The 16,003-nt window shown below is 38.4% G+C and overlaps 1 protein-coding gene across 1 annotated transcript in view; it reads right to left on the minus strand.

The window, feature by feature from the left end:
• Positions 1-1,549, minus strand: part of LOC126291767 (uncharacterized) — a 40,333-nt gene extending 38,784 nt beyond the window's left edge. Inside the window, exon 1 of the mRNA XM_049985451.1 lies at positions 1,389-1,549. The gene's annotated coding sequence lies outside the window, so the exon portion shown is untranslated. The remainder of the gene's footprint in view (positions 1-1,388) is intronic.
• Between the last annotated feature and the right edge of the window lie 14,454 nt (positions 1,550-16,003).

The raw sequence follows: 16,003 nt of genomic DNA on the forward strand, positions 1-16,003 counted from the left end.
TTTAAGAGCTGACATTCCACTGTATTTGATGAGTGCCGACTTAATTTCATCCACCCCAGCTGCTTTATTGCACTGCAATCTATTGACCATTTTCTCCACTTCCTCAAATGTGATCCTATTTCCGTCATCATTCCTATCCCATTCTACCTCGAAATCTGAAACATTACTGATTATATTTTCACCTACATTGAGACACTCTTCAAAATATTCCCTCCATCTGCCCAAGGCATCCACAGGATTCACCAGCAGTTTTCCTGACCTGTCCAAAATACTTGTCATTTCCTTCTTACCTCCCTTTCGAAGACTGCTAATTATACTCGAGAATGGTTTTCCAGCAGCTTGACCCATAGTGTTCAACCTGTTTCCAAAGTCTTCCCAAGATTTCTTCTTGGATGCTGCAATTATCTGTTTGGCTTTGTTTCTTCCTTCAACATAACTTTCTCTGTCTACCTGAGTTCTAGTATGTAGCCATTTTTGATACGCCTTCTTTTTCCTTTTACAAGCTGCCTTGACTGTGTCATTCAACCAAACTGTTTGCTTCTTCCTGCTTTTACACACTACTGTTCCAAGACATTCTTTAGCCACTTCTAGTACTGTGTCCCTGTACCTTGTCCATTCCTTTTCCAATGACTGTAATTGACTACATTCAACTACCTGGTACCTTTCTGAGATCGCTGTTATGTATTTGTGCCTGATTTCCTTATCCTGAAGTTTCTCCACTTTTATCCTCCTACATATTGACCTGACCACCTGCACTTTCGGCCTCACAATCCCAATTTCACTGCAGATTAAATAATGGCCAGTGTCATCAAAGAATCCCCTGAATACACGTGTGTCCCTCACAGCCTTCCTGAATTCCTGATCTGTTATTATATAGTCAATGACAGATCTGGTTCCGCTGCCTTTCCAAGTATACCGGTGAATGTTCTTATGTTTAAAAAAAGGAGTTTGTGATTACTAAGCCCATACTGGCTCCATCTCCTCTCCAAATTTATCCATAACTTTTTCATACCCTTCTGTTTGATTTGCAATCCTGGCGTTAAAATCACCCATGAGCAGAACACTGTTCTTGTCCTTTAACAACTACATCAGTGAGTGCCTCATAAAAACTATCCATCTTATCTTGATCTGTCCCTTCACAATGCGAATATACTGACACAATCCTAATTTTCTTCCTAGACACTGTCAAATCTATCCGCATCAGTCGTTCGTTTACATACCTTATTGCAACTACGCTGGGTTCCATTTCTTTCCTGATGTAAAGCCCTACACCCCATTGTGCTATTCCTGCTTTGACTCCTGACAGGTAGACCTTCTTTTGATGAACAGAGTATAACATAATGGTGGCAACAGCCGTGGCTGTTTTCCTTTAGCTGTTAAGTACGTACCGCTGCTTCGGCAGTGGAGTTGCGACTGTGCGGTGGCGGGTCACGCGATGTCGGTCTGGCGCTGGCTGCGGTGCTGCGTGCTGACTCTGCTGACCGCTACTGCTGACTGCATGGTCTGCTGCTGTCTTGCTTGCTCTGCTGCTGTCTTGCTCTGCCGCTGCTCCCCGCTACAGCGCGCCACTCCGTTACCGGGCGACGCGGTCCGGCGGTGAGGCAGCGGCTGTCGTTCTGCTCTGGCGGCGGCGAGCCTGCTTCCTGCGGGCAACGCCCTCCCTCCTCGCGTGCTCTGCGCGACCGCCAGGCGAGGTGACAACAAGGCAGGCCGGAACGTCGCCTGTCCCGGTGTACAGTGCAGTAGCCACGGAAAAACCCGACCGCTTAGAACCGATGCCGGTATTTTAATTCTGAATTACGAATTAATTCCAAAAAGCTGCTTTTATTTTCAGACGTTTATTCAATCACGACAGGCCAGTTTCAGCACAATTGCCAGCATCAGGTGATCTATAACATCACTGGTTAGTGACTCAAGCCTTTTTCTTACGTCTTTCAAAGTTATTTGATGCCGTAGCTTTCATAGGCTATATTTGTTGGAAGTTTCAGCCTGAATTTTATTTGTTGTGTCTTTACACTACTTACATCGAGCTGCCCCATGAACCATGGACCTTGCCGTTGGTGGGGAGGCTTGCGTGCCTCAGCGATACAAATGGCCGTACCTTGGGTGCAACCACAACGGAGGGGTATCTCTTGAGAGGCCAGACAAACATATGGTTCCTGAAGAGGGGCAGCAGCCTTTTCAGTAGTTACAGGGGCAACAGTCTGGATGATTGACTGATCTGGCCTTGCAACATTAACCAAAACGGCCTTGCTCTGCTGGTACTGCGAAAGGCTGAAAGCAAGGGGAAACTACAGCCGTAATTTTTCCCGAGGGCATGCAGCTTTACTGTATGATTAAATGATGATGGCGTCCTCTTGGGTAAAATATTCCGGAGCTAAAATAGTCCCCCATTCGGATCTCCGGGCGGGGACTACTCAGGAGGACGTCGTTATCAGGAGAAAGAAAACTGGCGTTCTACGGATCGGAGCGTGGAATGTCAGATCCCTTAATTGGGCAGGTAGGTTACAAAATTTAAAAAGGGAAATGGATAGGTTAAAGTTAGATATAGTGGGAATTAGTAAAGTTCGGTGGCAGGAGGAACAAGACTTTTCGTCAGGTGAATACAGGGTTATAAATACAAAATCAAATAGGGGTAATGCAGGAGTAGGTTTCATAATGAATAAAAAAATAGGAGTGCGGGTAAGCTACTACAAACAGCATAGTGAACGCATTATTGTGGCCAACATAGACACAAATCCCATGCCTACTACAGTAGTACAAGTTTATATGCCAACTAGCTCTGCAGATGATGAAGAAATTGATGAAATGTATGATGAGATAAAAGAAATTATTCAGATAGTAAAAGATACGAAAATTTAATAGTCATGGGTGACTGGAATTCGTCAGTAGGAAAAGGGAGAGAAGGAAACATAATAGGTGAATATGGATTGGGGCTAAGAAATGAAAGAGGAAGCCGTCTGGTAGAATTTTGCACAGAGCATAACTTAATCATAGCTACCACTTGGTTCAAGAAACATAAAAGAAGGTTGTATACATGGAAGAATCCTGGAGATACTAAAAGGTATCTAGTAGATTATATAATGGTAAGACAGAGATTTAGAAATCAGGTTTTAAATTGTAGGACATTTCCAGGGGCAGATGTGGACTCTGACCACAATCTATTGGTTATGACCTGCAGATTAAAACAGAAGAAACTGCAAAAAGGTGGGAATTTAAGGACATGGGATCTGGATAAGCTGAAAGAACCAGAGGTTGTACAGAGTTTCAAGGAGAGCATAAAGGAACAATTGACAGGAAACACAGTATAAGAGGAATGGGTAGCTCTGAGGGATGAAGTAGTGAATGCAGCAGAGGATAAAGTAGGTAAAAAGACGAGGGCTGCTACAAATCCTCGGGTAACAGAAGGAATATTGAATTTAATTGATGAAAGGAGAAAATATAAAAATGCAGTAAATGAAGCTGGCAAAAAGGAATACAAACGTCTCAAAAATGAGATCGACAGGAAGTGCAAAATTGCTAAGCAGGGATGGCTAGAGGACAAATGTAAGGATGTAGAGGCTTATCTCACTAGGGGTAAGATAGATACTGCCTACAGGAAAATTAAAGGGACCTTTGGAGAGAAGAGAACCACTTGTATGAATATCAAGAGCTCAGTTGGCAACCCAGTTCTAAGCAAAGAAGGGAAAGCAGAAAGGTGTAAGGAGTATATAGAGGGTTTATACAAGGGTGATGTACTTGAGGACAATATTATGGAAATGGAAGAGGATGTAGATGAAGATGAAATGGGAGTTAAGATACTGTGTGAAGAGTTTGACAGAGCACTGAAAGACCTGAGTCGAAACAAGGCCCCGGGAGTAGACAGCATTTCATTAGAACTACTGACGGCCTTGGGAGAGCCAGTCATGACAAAACTCTACCAGCTGGTGAGCAAGATGTATGAGACAGGTGAAATACCCTCAGACTTCAAGAAGAATATAATAATTCCAATCCCAAAGAAAGCAGGTGCTGACAGATGTGAAAATTACCGAACTATCAGTTTAATAAGTCACAGCTGTAAAATACTAATGCGAATTCTTTACAGACGGTCCTCGGGGTGGATCAGTTTGGATTCCGTAGAAATACTGGAACACGTGAGGCAATACTGACTTTACGACCTATCTTAGAAGAAAGATTAAGGAAAGGCAAACCTACGTTTCTAGCATTTGTAGACTTGGAGAAAGCTTTTGACAATGTTGACTGGAATACTCTCTTTCAAATTCTGAAGGTGGCAGGGGTAAAATACAGGGAGCGAAAGGCTATTTACAATTTGTACAGAAACCAGATGGCAGTCGTAAGAGTCGAGGGGCATGAAAGGGAAGCAGTGGTTGGGAAAGGAGTGAGACAGGGTTGTAGCCTCTCCCCGATGTCATTCAATCTGTATATTGAGCAAGCAGTGAAGGAAACAAAAGAAAAATTCTGAGTAGGTATTAAAATTCATGGAGAAGAAGTAAAAACTTTGAGGTTCGCCGATGGCATTGTAATTCTGTCAGAGACAGCAAAGGATCTGGAAGAGCAGTTGAACGGAATGGACAGTGTCTTGAAAGGAGGATATAAGATGAACATCAACAAAAGCAAAACGAGGATAATGGAAGGTAGTCAAACTAAATAGGGTGATGCTGAGGGAATTAGATTAGGAAATGAGAGACTTAAAGTAGTAAAGGAGTTTTGTTATTTAGGAAGTAAAATAACTGATGATGGTCGAAGTAGAGAGGATATAAAATGTAGACTGGCAATGGCAAGGAAAGCGTTTCTGAAGAAGAGCAATTTGTTAACTTAGAATATAGATTTATGTATCAGGAAGTCGTTTCTGAAAGTATTTGTATGGAGTGTAGCCATGTATGGAAGTTAAACATGGACGATAACTAGTTTGGACAAGAAGAGAATAGAAGCTTTCAAAATGTTGTGCTACAGAAGAATGCTGAAGATAAGGTGGATAGATCACGTAACTAATGAGGAGGTATTGAATAGGATTGGGGAGAAGAGAAGTTTGTGGCACAACTTGGGATCACAAATTTACCATTGGAGGGCAGCGTGGAGGGTAAAAATCGTAGAGGGAGACCAAGAGATGAATACACTAAGCAGATTCAGATGGTTGTAGGTTGCAGTAGGTACTGGGAGATGAAGAAGCTTGCACACGACAGAGTAGCATGGAGAGCTGCATCAAACCAGTCCCAGGACTGAAGACAACAACAACAACAACATCGAGCTATGGACCCATTGGAAACAAAATTAATTCTGAATAACCAGTATTTTTAATATATGTTTCGCCTCGGTTATAACACGGTTTTTTTCATTTTTTACTAATCAAAATAACACCCACGCCACCAACGTCTATTTACAGTAGGATTTACACATAGTCTGCTCGAACATTATGAATCACCCCGAAGAAAACGATTTGTTGACAAATGGCCAACACGGATTTAGAAAATGTCGCTCTTGCGAAACACAACTATCTCTACATTCTCACGAAGCAATGAGTGCTATCGACAGACGGCTCCAAATTGATTCCGTTCCTCGCAAGCGACTTCTAAGGAAATTGCGCATCTATGCACTATCGTCTCAGTTTTGTGACTGGATTCGTGATTCCCTGACAGAAAGGTTATAGTCCGTAGTAACTGACGGAATCACATCGAGTAAAACAGAAGTAATATCTGGCGTTTCCCAAAGAAGTGTTCTAGGCCCTGTGTTGTTCCTGATCCACATAAACGATTTAGCAGACAATCTGGGAAGTCCTCTTAGATTGTTTGTAGATGATCCTCTAATTTACCGTTATTTTTAGTCATCAGATGAGCATCACGAATTGCAAAATTATTTAGACACGACACACTATGTGATCGAAAGTATCCGGACACCTCCAAAACCATACGTTTTTCATATTAGGTGCATTGCGCTGCCATCTACTGCCAGATACTCCATATCAGCGACCTCAGTAGTCATTAGACATCGCGAGACAGCAGAATAGGCCGCTCCCCAGAACTCACGGACTTCGGACGTGGTCAGGTGATTGGGTGTCACTTGTGTCATACATCTGTACGCGAGATTTCCACACTCCTAAACATCCCTAGGTCCACTGTTTACAATGTGATAGTGAAGTGCAAACGTGAACGGACACGTACAGCTACAAAAGCTACAAGTGGACCTCGTCTGTTGACTCACAGAGACCGCCGACATTTGAAGAGGGTCGTAATGTGCAATAGTGAGACATCTATCCAGACTCATTACACAGGAATTCCAAACTGCATTAGGATCCACTGCAAGTACTATGACAGTTTCGCAAGACGTGAGAAAATTTGGATTTTATGGTCGGGAGGCAGCTCATAAGCCACACATCACGCCGGTAAATGCCAAACGACGCCTCGCTTGGTGTAAGGAGCGTAAACACTCGACGATTGAACAGAGGAAAAACGTTGTGTGGAGTGACGTATCGCAGTACACAATGTGGCGACCCGACGGCAGGATTTGGGTATGGCGAATGCGCGATGAACGTCATCTGCTAGAGTGTAGTGATAACAATAAAATTCGGGGCGGTGGTCTTATCATGTGGTCGTGTTTTTCATAGAGAGGGGCTTGCATCACTTGTTTTGCGTGGCACTATCACACCACAGGCCTACACTAGTATTTTAAGCATATTCGTGCTTCCCACTGTTGAAGAGAAATTTGGGGATGGCGATTGCATCTTTCAAGACGATCGAGCACCTTTTGATTATGCACGGCTTGTGGTGAAATCGTTACACGACATTAACAGCCCTGTAATTGACTCGCCTGCATAGAATCCTGACCTGAATCCTATAGAACACCTTTGGGATGTTTCGGAACGGCGAGTTGGTGCCAGTCCTCACCGACCGACATCGATACCTCTCCTCAGTGCAGCATTCCGTGAAGAGTGGACTGCCATTCCCCAAGAAACCTTCGAGCACCTGACTGAACGTATGCCTCCGAGAGTGGAAGATGTCATCAAGACTGAGGGTGGGCCAATACCATATTGAATTCCAGGATTACCGACGGAGGGCCTCACGAACTTGTAAGTCATTTTCAGCCAGGCATCCTGATACTTTTGATCACATAGTGCATCGGTACGGTGGAAAATGTGGCAACTTACATGAGCAGTAAAAGATTTCAGATAAACATCGGTTACACGATAAATCACGCAAATCTAAAGGCTGTGAACTCAACTAAATACTTAAGGATTACAGTTACGGATATTTTTAACTGGAACTGACACATAGATAATGCGGTGTGGAAAGCAAACCAAAGACTGCGATTTATTGGCAGAAAGAAAATGTAACAGCTCTACTACAGAGGTTATTTACACGAAGGACAACGAAAAAGTTTAAACAAGGGCAGGTCGTTTTGTGCCATCGCGAAATAGGGGAGCGAGTGCCACTAATATGATAGACCAATTGTGATGGCAGTCAATCAAACTAAGGCGTTTTAGCTGTGGCAGGACCTTGTCATGAAGTTTCAGTCACCAACTTTCTTTTCGAAGTGTAATCGTATATTGTTGGCGCCCATCTACAGTGTGTGGATTCATCACCACAACAAAATATGAGAAATCAGAGCGGGCACGGAAAGATTTAAGGGTTCGTTTTTCCCGCACACGTTGGAAAGCGGGACGGTGGAGAAGTAGCTAAAAGGTGGTTCAATGAACCCTCTGCCAGGCACGCAATTGTAAGTCGCAGAGCAATCATGTAGATGTAGATGCAGAACTAGAACCGCGCCTTAGACGTATTACTACAGCAGCTTTCTGTACACAGTTCGCGTGGTGTTTACCGTAGTCACTTTGTGAGTACGCTGTAAATCCCTCGGATGCTGTGACAGCAGAGGTCTCTTGACCTGGCTCCTCCCGTAGCGCTCAGCACGCCAGCAGAACACGGGTCTCGCTCCCAGCACGGTGGCCTACGTGCAGAGAGTCGTTGTATAAAAACGTGCGCGATCGGACAATCGCTGTTCGCCGGAGGCACCACCGCGCATGCTCAACACTCGCTCATCCCAGTTTTTCTTAATTCGTTACTTGGATTCCAGATTGCGAATATGCATAACTACGCTACTGGCCATTAAAATTGCTACACCACGAAGATGACGTGCTACAGACGCGAAATTTAACCGAGAAGAAGAAGGTACTGTGAAATGCAAATGATCAGCTTTTCAGAGCATTCACACAGGGTTGGAGCCCGTGGCGACACCTACAACGTGCTGACATGAGGAAGGTTTCCGACCGATTTCTCATACACAAACAGCAGTTGATCGGCGTTGCCTGGTGAAACGTTGTTGTGATGCCTCGTGTAAGGAGGAGAAATGCGTACCATCACGTTTGAGACCTTGATACAGGTCTGATTGTAGCCTATCACGATTGCGGTTTATCGTATCGCGACATTTCTGATCGCGCTGGTCGAGATCCAATGACTGTTAACAGAATATGGAATCGGTGGGTTCAGGAGGGTAATACGGAACGCCGTGCTGGATCCCAACGGCCTCGTATCACTAGCAGTCGAGATGACAGGCATCTTATCCGCATGGCTGTAACGGTTCGTGCAGCCACGTCTCGATCCCTGAATCGACAGATGGGGACGTTTGCAAGACGACAACCATCTGCATGAACAGTTCGGCGACGTTTGTAGCATCATGGACTATCAGTTCGGATACCATGGCTGCGGTTACCCTTGACGCTGCAACTCAGACAGGAGCGCCTTCGATGGTGTACTCAATAACGAAACTGGGTGCACGAATGGCAAAAGGTCATTTTTTGGGATGAATGCAGGTCCTGTTTACAGCATCATGACGGTCGCATCCGTGTTTGGTGACATCACGGTAAACGCACGTTGGAAGTGTGTATTCGTCATCGCCATACTGTCGTATCACCCTTCATAATGGTATGGGGTGCCATTGGTTATACGTCTCGGTCACCTCTTGTTCGCATTGACGGCACTTTGAACAGTGGACGTTACATTTGAGATGTGTTACGACCCGTGGCTCTATCATTCATTCGATCCTGCAAAACCCTTCATTTCAGCAGGATGATGCACGACACATGTTGCAGGTCCTGTACGGGCCTTTCTGGGTACAGAAAATGTTCGACTGCTGCCCTGGCCAGCACATTCTCCAGATCTTTCACCAACTGAAAACGGTTGGTCAGTGGCGGCCGAGCAACTGGCTCGTCACAATACGCCAGTCACTACTCTTGATGAACTCTGGTATCGTGTTGAAGCTGCATGGGCAGCTGTACCTGTACACGCCAACTCAATGTCCAGTCGTGTCAAGGACGTTTTTACGGCCAGAGGCGGTTGTTCTGGGAACTTATTTCTCGGGATCTATGCACCCAAATTGCGTGAAAATGTAATCACATGTCAGTTCTAGTATAATATACTTGTCCAAAGAATACCCGTTCATCAGCTGCATTTCTTCTTGCTGTAGCAATCGGCAGTAGCGTATAAGGTGTATAATGGAATGATGACAATGACACTTTGTGCCAAAGGTTCAAATGGCTCTCAGCACTATGACACTTAACATCCGAGGTCATCAGTCGCCTCGAACTTAGCACTACTTAAACCTAAGTAACCTAAGGACATTACACACATCCATGCCTGAGGTAGGTATTGAACCTGCGACCGTAGCGGTCGCGCGGTGTCAGACTGAAGCGCCTAGAATTGCACAGCCAAACACGGCATGCATCTTTGTGCCACACTGGGACTCGAATTGGGATTTCCCACTCATCGCTAGTTCTCGCCTTACCATTTGGCTATCGATGCACGAATCTCAGCCAGACGCAGACTTCCATATGTCTTCAGCCATGCCTCTACAACCTGTACTTTAGAATTTCTTGCTCACATGGAAGAGGACAATGATTGATCGTGGAAGATTTTGGTGACAGACGAAGCCCACTTCCATCTGACAGAATGTATCAAAACACGGAAGTGTCGAATATGGGCAATGGAAACTCCACTCGCAAATCTGCCAGTACCACTTCATCCTGAAAACGTCACTGTGTGGTGCGGGTTTACGGCATCATTTATCATATGGCCATATTTTTTCTAAGAGACCTCTTCTTACCTATACTGTGACTGGTAAGAGCTTTGAGTGTGTTTCGCGCAGCCACTACATGCCTGCTCTCCAACAGCGTGGAATTTCTAGGATTGTCAGCCGCTATTTCCTTACAGCTTGGTCGTTCCGATCACCTGATCTTAATCCGTGTGACTTGTGGCTGTGGGGCTATCTGAAAGATCTTGTGTTCAATTTACCGATTGCAAACGTAGCTGCATTCAGGGCACGTATTGTGCAATATGTTCTGAATGTGACCCCAGAAATACTTCGATTAGTTGTGGAACATTCCGTTTCTCGATTTCAACTTGTTGCAGAAAAGTGTGGATAATATATTTTCCGCCAGTCACACGGAAATTAATAATCCAATTTGATTTTGATTGATGCTTTTTATACAGTATTTGGCCTCAGGGCAATCAAAAATCGATGTGATTGATGCTTTTATGCGGATTTTGGCCTCAGGACAATTAAAAACCGGTTTTCCCATTTGATGTGATTTGACCTTGCTGTGGTGCATGGGCTTACATCATTAACAGTATCACATATGTACACCCATGCACACTAGTAGAATGTTTTTGTATGTTCTGGGACACTAAGACAATTTTATAAAAAATAAAAATATCTCTTGTGACTGTGTCACTCACGATTTTCTTATTTTTCACAAAATTGTCCTAATTTCCCAGAACATACAAAAACATTCTACTTTCATTTTTACCTAATAATAATATAATATAATAATAACTACAATAAAAAACATTTATTTTACATATATTTCCCATAGGTGAATGTAATTGTATATTAGGTAATTAACTATTATTTTAAAAACAATTTCAATAACGTATTTTTTTACATCATTTTCTTAGTCCCAAAAATTGTCTTATTTTTGTCTTTTGTGAAAACATGTTTTTTAAGATTATACTAAAGAGTAAGTATATAAAAATTATTTTTTTACAACTTATTCTTAGTACCAAATATTGTCCTATTTTGACTTTTGTGAAAAACATATTTTTTAAAATTATATTCAAGAATACTTACTTACTCACTGGTCATACTGGCCTTGAGAGTCCATTGCTGCAGCAACGTATTTTCGCTACCTGTCCCTGCCTTGGGCTATATTCTTCCATTCACCTTCAATACCTAGGCTCCTTCACATTGTCCTCCCATCTATTCCTTGGTCTCCCCACAGGACGTTTTCCGTCTAGGTGCCCTACCAGTACTCTGTGCACTGCCCTGCCCCCATCTATTCGAGCTATATGACCTTCCCATTGCAGCCTACGTGATTTAATAGTACTGATTATGTCAGGGCTTGAATAGAGTTCGTGAAGCTCTTCGTTATGCAGTTTTCGCCACTCTCTGCTTTTTGCTCTGAAAATTTTCCTCAAAATTTTGTTTTCAAATATTCGAACGGCTTTTCATTTGCACAGTGAGAGAAAGAGTCACACACCCATACAGCATAACTGGTAGAATAATAGTTTTGTATATTCTAATCTTTAAACTCCTAGACAATATCCATAATGAAAGTAATCTATTCATTGAGAAGTAGCACCTTTTCCTGCCCGTAGTCTGTGCTTCAGTTCAGATTTCGTTTCTCTTAGTGATGTCCACACCTAGATACTTAAATGTGATCACATTTTCAAACTGCTTGTCTCCAACTCTTAACATTTCCTGATCTACTGCTGTTGACATTCTAGTAGTAACCAAGTATTTAGTTTTGTCTTCACTTATCCTTAGACCAACATCTTCACTAGCCCTGATTAACACATTTGCATTTGCTGTTACAGATTCTTTCCTATTGCTAATGATGTTTAGATCATCTACATACCCTAATATCTTAATATTTCCATTTAACTCCACACCCTCTGAATTATCTGCTACCTTTCGTACAAGATATTCTAGGATTAAATTAAAAAGTATGGTGACAGGTCATCTCCATGTTTAAGTCAGTTCTTTATTACAAATTCTTCTTACTCCAATTTCCCCATGCAAACTCTACCTTTTGTGTTTCTCAAATTCGCTTCTATAAGTCTAACATACTTATTCAAGAATAAGTATATAAAATTATTTACTTTCTGTTTTAGCAGGTATAAGATTATTATGAGCTGTTGTTTGTAAATGTTTTTTAAGATTATTCTTGTGTATAGTTCTACCACATTCACAAGTAACTTTAATTTTACTATGTTCTTTGCAGCATTCTTTAGAAACATATCGATATCAACCTGTTTGATATTTATCTTTATGAAATTCTTCAATACTTATTTTAATCATACATTCACTACACAGTCTTAATTGTGGCTTAGTGCTATTCACTTAAATAAAATAAAAGTGATTGGAAAAATTATTTTACATTTTGAACATAAGCAAATGTATTACTTAACAGAAGTAAATTTTTTTACATTGTGACCTCTATTTCATGAAATTTATTATTTCTATTTTTAAGTTTCTTCATTCCTTTATATTTCGTTTTCATTTGTCCTTTTTTTATATCAAGTTCCCAAGAATCAATTAATTTGTAATATCTATTTGGTAAAATAACTATAAAATCATTATTAAGCCCCATACAAATTTTTTCTACATATCTAGTATTTAAATATTCGCGGTCAGCAACATTATATAAAACATTAATCTCTAGCTCAATTATTTTTTTAATCTCTTTCGAGACACTAACATCATTAAGCTTCTTGATTATAGTCTCCATTTATATGCAATAAATTTTATCATATTTATATATAATAATTTTTATCAGATTTTCAATAATTAGCAATGGCCTTATGTGAATGTATCTATTCTATTTTCTTAAACATATCTTTTATTATCATGAGGACTTAGTGCTTTTTTGTTGACTTCAATTGTATATATTTCATTTTTCTCACTTTTAAATATATCACATTTTCGATATTGTTCTATATTGCTAAATAAACAATCTTTGAAATCTTCCAAACTTATTTTGTTCTTAACAACAAATTCTTTATTTCTTTACATTTCTTTTCTATTTTGTCAACAACTTTATAAGCTTACATCTTTGCTCTTAAACCACAAAATTCTTCCATTATTTTTCCATTACATTCATCTTTGATCTTGCCAACAACTTTCTTGTTTACTTGTGGAATATTAAATATATTATCTGTTGGATAATCACAGGTATTAAAATAATCAATCATTGATTTCATATCTTCATAGAAATCTTCTGTTTTAATATTATAAATATAACTATCTGTAACTTAATAACATAATTCAATATTTTCTCCATATTTAGGTTTCATAACTCTATAATGAAAATCGTACATTAATTCTTTAGATAAATCAAGTATACTTAACCCAACATAAATAGGTCTATTAAATAGTATTTTAGTTTTATTCATATTAATTGCAGCACAACTTTCACTAAATGTAGCTCTATTTTTAAAGTTTGGTTTAGCTACAAGTTTATCACATACATTACTATTTGAAACTAATTTTATATCTTCTCTATTTATTATATTCTCCATTGTTTTGCCAAATACAGAATTATTCATTAATTTATAGTAATCTTCTACAAAATCATTTTTAGGATTAGTTAACAATGTGTTTAGATGTATATACTTCTTTAACCAATTAGATTGTTTAAATTTTAAAACTTTATGTATTTTTGTGACCTTCATTGCTAAAGATAAATATTGTTTAAGATTTCTCTAATGTACTACATAATTACACTTTTATCTAAAGTAGTTATAAATTTACTTTCATTTGTACCAGGAACAAGTTTTTATTCAAGAGCTAGGGCCAATCTTTATATAAATCATGTAATTCTTTTGGATATTCTAGATATACCTCATCTTGACTATTGCTTAACATTTCACTTATTCTTGTACAATTAAAATTATTTGGTTCATCCCATTTAAATACACCATTTCGTAAATATTGGTTCATTGCATGATCATATAAATTATGTGCATCTAGATACATTATATTTTGTTATTTCTTCATTATTATAATCTTTTAAATATATATTATTTGCTTCTACATATCTTTTACAACGTTTGAATTTCCACCTCTTATTGCTTCTTCAACCATTAAAAGCATATCATAATCATATATTGATTCAAGTTTTTGATCAGTAATTTTTACATTGCATCTGGAGATAAACATGGTACAGTAAAATACCAAGATGGATCTATATTATATGTATTTATGCATGTTTTTCTAAAATTTTGCAAGACATCACTTAATAATAATACTTAAGTTTTAAGTTATAAACCATGATATTCATTAAGATATTTAATATTGAATTTTCACAATCTAATTTTGCATGTACATAATCTTCATCACTATAAAATTTATCTTTTGTTGGTCATTGCGTTTCTTCAAATTTTCTCCTAGAATCCATGTAATCTTATGCATAAACACCTTTTCTAATTACTATGTGAAATAATTCTAGAGAAACATTCTATACAGCATTTATTAATTGATTTTTCTTTAAAGTTGATGAAAGTCAAGCAAGTGAAGAAGCCGTAAATCTAAATGTATCGACTAATCTCATTTTTAAACTTTTTGTATTTTTACCAAAACTAATGTATATATTTTCATTGTTAAGAATTAGTTCTATTTCTTTATCATCCTAACCAAGTTCCTTTACAAAAAGATGTGAATCACAAACAGATACATTATGTAAATAAATAGGTACAAAATCAGGTTGTTTTAGTTTTAAATTACTCATATTATGTAATGGGGCAATATATTTTCCTGTTAAATGATCATGATAACATACTTTTATATTCTTTTTTGTATAAGGACATTTACATAGCGTACAAAATATAGATTTATGAAACATTTTGTATTCATCAAGTGTGAGTTGTTTCATTTCCTCAATTTCAGAATAAAATCTTCCAAGTTATTCAACTTCCTGTTTTGTGCATTCTATAAATTTTTTGTGACAATTTGGTCCTCTGTAAACAACAGGAACTTTATAATTTTCATATACATATGTAACATAACAAAATCCACTTGGTTCATGTGTTTGATATTTCATTCTATATGGTATTTCTAGATTTGGTTCACAATAATCCATCTTTAAAAATAAACTTTCAAAACAACACAAATAATAAATGGGACCTTTTGTGTAACCTGATAATTTTTCAAATCTACCGATTCTCCTTCACCTGGGATTTCAACTATTAATGGTTTATTAGTTAAACAATTTTTGTGTGTTCATCTACTTTTTCTTTACTATTAAAATGCAGTAAACATAAATCAAAAATAGATTTTACTTCAGTATGTTTAGTCTTGATAAATTTTTTATATACCAATAATGTGAATTATTATCTTTCTTAAAATTGAGTAGATTAACTCTTTTTCTTTTTTAGATTTTGTTATTTTTTAAGGGTTACACTTGACAATTTTCATCTTCATCATCAAATGAATAAACATTAACAGATACATATTGTATTTTCTATTTTTGGCATATGATCAACTACTACAGGAAACACAAAATTAGATAAATTTTTTAAATATTTCTTTTACCATATTTAAATTTTTTGTTAACATCTTTTTCTGTTAAAATAGTAGTTTGGTGTATATTGCCCAAATCCATAAACTTCTTCATTCATTTCGTCTCTATGTAATTTATATTCACAGTTTAAATTAAAATTTAACTTTACACCATGATGTACTTACAAATAGTCTGTAACAACCTTAAAAATTCTTGTTTTTACTGCATTTAAGAAACTTTTAGTGTCAAGTATATCTATACTAATTCCAAATTTATAGTTAGTAATCTGTCTCCAAATGCTTTTTAAGTATGTAATTGTTTTTCTGTCTCTTGGTTTCTGAAAAATATTTATAGAAAATGGAAACATTCCTTTAATTAGGAAAACATCATAAATATTATAAATTGATTACTTTTTCCAAGGATTTCACTAAATTAAGCTTTATTATTAGTAATAATATTAGT

The sequence above is a fragment of the Schistocerca gregaria genome, chromosome 9 (assembly GCF_023897955.1).
Source record: "Schistocerca gregaria isolate iqSchGreg1 chromosome 9, iqSchGreg1.2, whole genome shotgun sequence".
Lineage (NCBI taxonomy): Eukaryota > Metazoa > Arthropoda > Insecta > Orthoptera > Acrididae > Schistocerca > Schistocerca gregaria.